The 7137-nt window shown below is 32.9% G+C and overlaps 1 non-coding gene across 1 annotated transcript; it reads left to right on the top strand.

The window, feature by feature from the left end:
* Positions 1-1326: 1326 nt before the first annotated feature.
* LOC114914252 (small nucleolar RNA R71) lies at positions 1327-1432 on the top strand. Its single transcript, XR_003801039.1, has one exon. It is a non-coding gene; the product is annotated as a small nucleolar RNA R71 (small nucleolar RNA).
* The last annotated feature ends 5705 nt before the right edge of the window (positions 1433-7137 follow it).

Here is a 7137-nt window from a genome sequence, read left to right as displayed (position 1 = left end):
ATCATGAGCTCTCCTATGACACAGGATATAATTGGGGTACCTAGATCTTTGAGTTTAGGTGGGGTGGTGTGCTAGAAGATTGAGCTAGCTTGCTCAATAAGATGGACTTTCTTAAGTATTTGTACTTTTGATCTACGCTTTTGTGTGCACAAATCTTTGAAGAATTTGGTATAAGTTGGGACCTGTTTGATTGCATCAAAAAGGAAAAAGTTTATCTGAACTTGTTTAAAAAGTTTTAACATTTCATTCATCTTAATGCCCTTCTTGTCGAGAGATAGAGGAGATTCTAGAGCACTTGAAAATGAAGCTTTAAGTGTGGGTGCTGGTGTAATTGGTTCCTTCCTTTCCTTAATGTTGTTCTTTTCTAGCTTGGTTGGTATTACTTGTTCTAGTTGTTGATTTTTTTCTGGATGGTTTAAGACTGGCTGGCTTAAGACTTTTCTGCTTCTAAGGATCATTATAGATTTTGCATGTTCGAGACAAATTTCAGGGCCAGTGGAGCTCTCAGCCATATACTATCTTTTAGGATTGCTGATGGGCTGGCTTGAAAGTTTTTCTTCCTTCTTTCTACTAAAAGCAGTGGCTAGTTGACCTATTTGGGTCTCTAGCTTGGCTATTGATTGAGTGTGGGAGTGAAGGAGCTGGTGTTCATCTCGAGCCCTTTTAATGCTTGAAACACTTTCTCCTCAAAGGCAGAACTATGATTGCTAGGAGGGGTTTGGGATTGTAGGGCATTCGAGTACTGAGAGTATGACGTGTTTCTAAACTGTCTTCTGGTGATTAGGCCTAAGTGATGCTGTATTGGCTATAGATTGTGATCTCCTAGAAAAATTTGGGTGATTCTGTTAGCCCAGATTATAAGTATTTAAGTACGGATCATTTTCTGGTCTAGGAGCCATTCGGGTTTGGGCTTGGTGGACTTGCTCATGAACAAGCTCAGAAAATTGGTATGCAGCTGGACAATCACCTATCGAATGTGTTGAACTCAAACAGATTATACAAACATCCTGTAATTATGCGGATGGAGAAGAGATGTGCCCAACTTGCAGTAGTCGGTCAAGTTTTTGAGATAGTTTATCTACCTTACTATAGATATCCACAGAACTACCTACCTCATATATTCAACCTCATTTTGGTCAAACCATGGCTGGGTCTCTACGGGCAACCGACATGTGATGTAATGAATTCTCATTTAATGTTTCGAAGAGCTGCCAAGCTTTATGTTCATGTTTGAGCATGAATGTCCCACCACAAGAAGAACCAACTATTTGTCGGTGCTTTTCTGACAAACCGTCATAGAAGCACTGGACTAATTGCCATTTAGGTATGGCGTGGTGTGGATATTTTCTAATTAATTCTTTTAATCTCTCCCATGTTTCATGGAATATCTCACCATCCATCTGGAAAAAACTTGTGATGGCTTTTCTAATTTGATTATTTTTTCCTATAGGAAAGTATTTTTTTAAAAATTTTTTTGGAAGTTGGTCCCAGGTCGAAATTGTTACAGTGTCTAAAGAGTTCAACTAATACTTAGCCTTATCTTTCAGGAAAAATGGAAACAACTTGAGTCTGAGAGCATTATCAGAGAAATTTTGGATTTTAACTATTGAACAAATTTCAAGAAATTCGTCTAGATGTTTGTAAGGGTCCTCATTCTCAAGTCCATAAAAAGATGGTAGCATCTGAATCATGCTAGACTTGATTTCATATTGGACTACCTCAACAGGCACTTGTATACAAGGCGAGTAGATGTATGTTGAAGGAGTGAAGTACTCCTTCAACTGTCGTGGTGGATCAGTCTCGTGATTGTGGTCCATGATTTTATTTCGATTGGCTTTAATGGTTTTAAGAGTTTATTCTATTTGAGAATCTAATGGTTGAATTTCTGGTCATAACGATCTACGACCAAGCATACACCTTCACAGTTATACCTTTAGAGCAAACACAGAAAATCTCAATTTTTTTTATAGTTTTTTTTTTAAATGAGAAAAGAGTGAAAGAGGTCCAAAGAGAAGAGCCTAAGAGTCCTTAATCTAAGTTAAAGTTTTTTTTTAAAAAAAAATTAAATTAATTTTTTTTTTAGGTTTTTCAAATACTTACCCAAATAAATTACTTCTATCCTAGGTTACCTTAAATCTAGACAGCTCCTAACTTCCAAAACTATCTTAGAGCCCTCCAAGTCAGAAACCAACTAGCTAACTAGTCAGATAAGGAAAAGATTGGTGAGAGGCTCCCCGTACTTTCACAACGGACCTGATTAGAGAATCACCTTTCTTCAGGCTCTTGTTCTTGAACCTCTTTTTTAGACATCAGTCAATTAGCCAATCTTGATCCAATCTAACTCTTTCGAGTGCCTTGTCCTAATGAGCTCGAACACTTTAGAACTGACGTCTAATTGATTTTAAAATTAAGATCTGGGTTAATACAGAATGATGGATTTGATTTTTGGGCTAAGGAGAGGTGATGAAATCTCCATCTTATCTGATTAATGGGTTAGCCCTTAAGATATATTATGACCATGCAATGCAACAAATCAAAGTGTCCAAGCTTATAATTAGCATGTAGTCAAGATTAAATTAAATTAATTTATTTTTTTTAGATTTTATGATTAGGCTTCTAATTTTTTAAATAATTTATGAGGTGCCAGTGTAAAATTTTTAAATTTTACAAGAATGTAAATTTGATTAAGTTAATTAAGCAAGTTAGACAGCACTAAAAATAGATTAAACTATGAACAAAAGGTAGAAAATAAATCAAACAAAAATTTTTAAGTTAATTCAATTTTTTCATGCCCTAGGACAGCCATTCAATGTAACTTCTAGTTACGCCAGGACAATCTTATGTCAGGATAATCAAGATTGATAAAAAGAATGAGAGCGATCTAATTTTTTTTGTCGAAACAATTGTGCCAAGGATCCCCGACAATGGCGTCAAATTTGATGCGTGTCGTCAAGGCACCAAAAATAAACTCAATTCTAACTTACTATGTAGCTAGGGTGAATCGAGATAGTATTTATGGAGATCTCGGATAATTATTTAATAATTAATAGAAGAAAAAAAGAAGATTAATTTTAATTAATTACTAAGTAAATAATAATTTTAATTTAATTCATGAAAAAAAATCAAATAGAAAATAAGCCTCGAAAATTTAGAATCCACCATGTAAAATAGATTTTATTTTCTTTTACTTTTATGGAGCAATGATGAGATTTGTAATTAAGATAGTGTAATTAATCTCGGATAGGCATGAACCGTACTCTTGGATTATGGCTCGTCCATCCAGAGTATAGATTATCTTATCTCAACTACAAGTTAGAGATTTGAATTAGAAATGTAATAATCTATCTCTCTTAAGTATGCATCGTACTTATAGATCACGGTGTGTCTGTGAAGAGTATAAATTGTGTACACTAAATCCAAATCTTTAAAAGAAGAAGAAAGAATATCAACATGAAGTATAAAATAATTTTTTATTTCATTATATAAAAAATAAATATAAAAAAAAATAAATCTATGTTACAAGTTTCATCATCTTTTTGAGTTGAAGAAGTCTAGCTTTCCATAAAATTCTTGCTCATCGATATTCTGGGGCTGATGAGACTCTTATATAATAGCTGAAAAATATTTGATGGTAGCAGAAGGAGAGATGATGGTGTCAAGGGAGAAAGAAATTTTGGTGTGAAGAAGGATGGCGAAGATGTTGAGATTTTTTTTTTAATTTTATTCTGTGATTTTTTTAAAATAAAACTTCAAACTGCGCCCCAGACGCGTCTATTTCTGCAGCTCAGCTCCCGCATCAGTTTCACTGGCTTTCGTGTCTGTTTCGCTTGCTTCGCAATACTTCCGCTGTCACACAGCTTCCATATTTGAAATCACATCCATCTACCTCTATTGAAGACTGGGTTATGCACGCGTCTGCAATCCGCTCGCCACCACGTCTACTTGCGTTCAACTTCCATGTCAATTCGTCGCTCGAAGACCGCCTTCTTTTTTTTTTAAACCCATCAACCACGCCACATAAAAACAACACACTAAAACTCTCAGCCATTTAAAAGCTCATTAAAAGTATGTGGGCCTTCTTCATTTAATTCACCCACATCAATATCTCTTCAAGATCTTTTGGTAATATCTCTTCTCAATATATCTTCAAAATCTCTTAGCATTTAATTCCACATGGTCTGAATTCAGTACACGTCTACCCCATGTCCGGATGCTTTTCGCATGACGTGCTCAAGCTGTGCATCATTCTAACCTATACCATATATGAATTCCTTCTGCATCCACGTAAAGCAAGCTTGGGCTTTATTTTAGACTTGAATTGCAAATATTAAAAACCTTCGTATGATTAAATATTTTTAATTAATAATTTTTAAAATTAAATATAAAAAATATTAAATAAAAATTAAATAATATAAATTTTAATATTTTTTATATCATATTTAATGTATTCATCAAGATAAAAGTGGAGAATTGAGAAAGGGAGAAAAGAGAGAACAAGAGAGAGGGAGGAAGGTGAAAGGGAGGAAAGTTTACTAATTTTTAAAGTAAAATTTTTTTTTAATGTTTTTTTATATAGTTGAAAATTTGTTTTAACAAAAGAAGGAGGAGAGTTTTACTTATATTTAATATGTTATTTTATTTTTGTATCGGAGATATAGAAGTTTTGCTGATTTCAATTGTAATTAATGTCATTATCTAACTTAAAATATCTGTCCAAATTAGTATTTGATCAATATTATTGATGAAAGCAATGGCATAACATGACATCACAATGCAAGATGTATTCTTTTTGCTTTTTTTTTTTTTATTGTTGGTGCCATGGTGTATGATATAGATATTTATCATAAAAGCAGTGGAACCCAAAAGAATGATTTTGTTTTATATATATTTTATAAATAATTTTATAAGATTACCAATTTCTAAAATCAAAGTAGCTCTCTACCATTTTATATAAGTGATCGCAATAAAGAGAGAATATTTCAACCCACCTTTACTTGTTAGAACCATACGTAATAAAAAAATTTCTAAAATTTTCTTTTCCTTTTGTTAAATAACTATAAAGGAAGCCGAGTTAAAACTGGGTGAAAGCTACTTTAGATTTAAATCTTTTAGTATTCCGTCTACTGAAACTATCGAAACCATTTGCCCAACTAAAAAAAAACATGATACTTATCAAGAATTATGTTTATGAACTCAAGAAGACAAGCCTTGATCTATTATTATACTATCAATGAACACATGCAATGCATGTTAAAAAATAAATTAGTATAAAAGGAATTTTAAAGATTGGAGGATAAAAGAGATGATGTACATGGGTTAGATAAATAACACATTTCTTTTTAATTTTTAAAAAGAGTCTAATTGGTTGGGGATGTAGGTAAGAGATGGTTAGAGATTATATATATATATATAGAGAGAGAGAGAGAATAGGGTGGTCTAGAAAAGAATTCCAAATTTGAGAACTGGAGGAAAAGGAATAAATAAAGGCTAGCTTCTTCATCATAAATATTTGTGAAAGAGGAACTAAGGATATTTTAGTTATAAATTTTGATAGACATAAAATGATATATTTTTTCTCATACAATAATACAGCATATATTCTTAAATAATATAAACATATCTACACAAAATACCTTACATATTATTCATAAGGTCCACTAGAAAATTTTTACTTTTGTAATGTTCTAATCATATTATATGCATATACATTCAAGACCATGCAATTATTTTTTATTAGCTTCCATAATTCCTACTATTCCATGATTATTGTATAAATTATACTATTTATATATTTATTTTGAATAATACAATAACTAAAACAAGAAAGAATAGTTCTAGGATAATTTATATTGCTCACAAACAACACTAAAGAGATAAATTAGCCTACCTAAGTTTGTGCTTATAAGGAGTTTCTATCATCGAAGTATATGACTTTCATTTCTCATAAAGAAAAGAATCCTTAGTATTTTATGATCTATGTTGTTTAGATATTGAAATTATATTTAAGAACTCGTTTGGTTCATAGGAAGTGGAGGAGAGAGAAGATAATTTTTAGAAGTGGAGAAAAGTTCTCTTATTTAGTTGAAGTTTTAAGAAAAGAGAGAACAAAAAAATCTCTTTCTAAGGAAAGACACTTCCCATGTTTTATAAGAAGTAGAAATTCATAGGAGAGATGTGTTTTGAGACTTTCCTTGAGATGAAAATTGATGATCTTTTTTCTTTTCAAAAATATCTTTTTAAGATCCATTATTGAAATTCTACAAAATATCAAAAAATGGCTAAGATAAAATGTTGATATATTATGTTAGGATCTAGGTGATTTATGCATACAGGTTTCAAAACTTTTTCGAAACATCCCACAGCGGAAGAATATATTAAACTATTTAATGTATGCATGCTATAATCAAATCCTAATCACCTAAGGATCTAGTTTATATCATGAAAATAAATATATAAGATCTGAAATCAAAAATAAAAAAAGAACAAAAATCGATGATCAAATCACCTACCTAAAAATACTTTTTCATCTTCTTATCGGATCGAATCTTGCGGATGCCCGGGGTTTTTGTCAGAGCCTTGCACATGCTCGACCTTTGCTGGTATCCATACGGAGATAATCTAATCAAAGCACTGAGGCCACCGATGTGCTAACATCTTGCAGACCTCACTCCTCGCTTGGATCTGGATTCTCTTCTTCTAAATCTCAAAGAACAAGATTACAGCACGAACCCTTCGCGCTGATCTGTTTCTGAATCGAATACCAAGAGGAGGAAGAAAAACCCTTCTTCTTTCCTTCTTCTCTCTCTAGATCTCAGATCAGATATGAAGGTGGGGCGTGACGAGGAAGAAAGAAGGAGGCATGGAGAAAAGATAGCGGCAAAGGATCTCACGCACAAATTGTTCATGCACGCTCATCCTTCTTTTATTTTGTCACACACAATCACCACCCAACACCCAACCAAATAATAATATGATTTCTTTCTAGATTAGGATAACCTTATTCGAATCAAATTTGGATAAGAAAAGAATCCTGGATGAGAGAGACCCTCAGATAAGGTGGGGTGCCAATAGTTGGTGCCCGCTTTCCTTTACGTGCGCAAGGAGCAAGGGGCACGCATCTCTATGACTCCCTCCCTC

The sequence above is a fragment of the Elaeis guineensis genome, chromosome 8 (genome assembly GCF_000442705.2).
Source record: "Elaeis guineensis isolate ETL-2024a chromosome 8, EG11, whole genome shotgun sequence".
NCBI classification, from domain to species: domain Eukaryota; kingdom Viridiplantae; phylum Streptophyta; class Magnoliopsida; order Arecales; family Arecaceae; genus Elaeis; species Elaeis guineensis.
The sequence above is the reverse complement of the archived record's forward strand: the minus strand, read 5'-3'. Positions and strand labels throughout refer to the sequence as shown.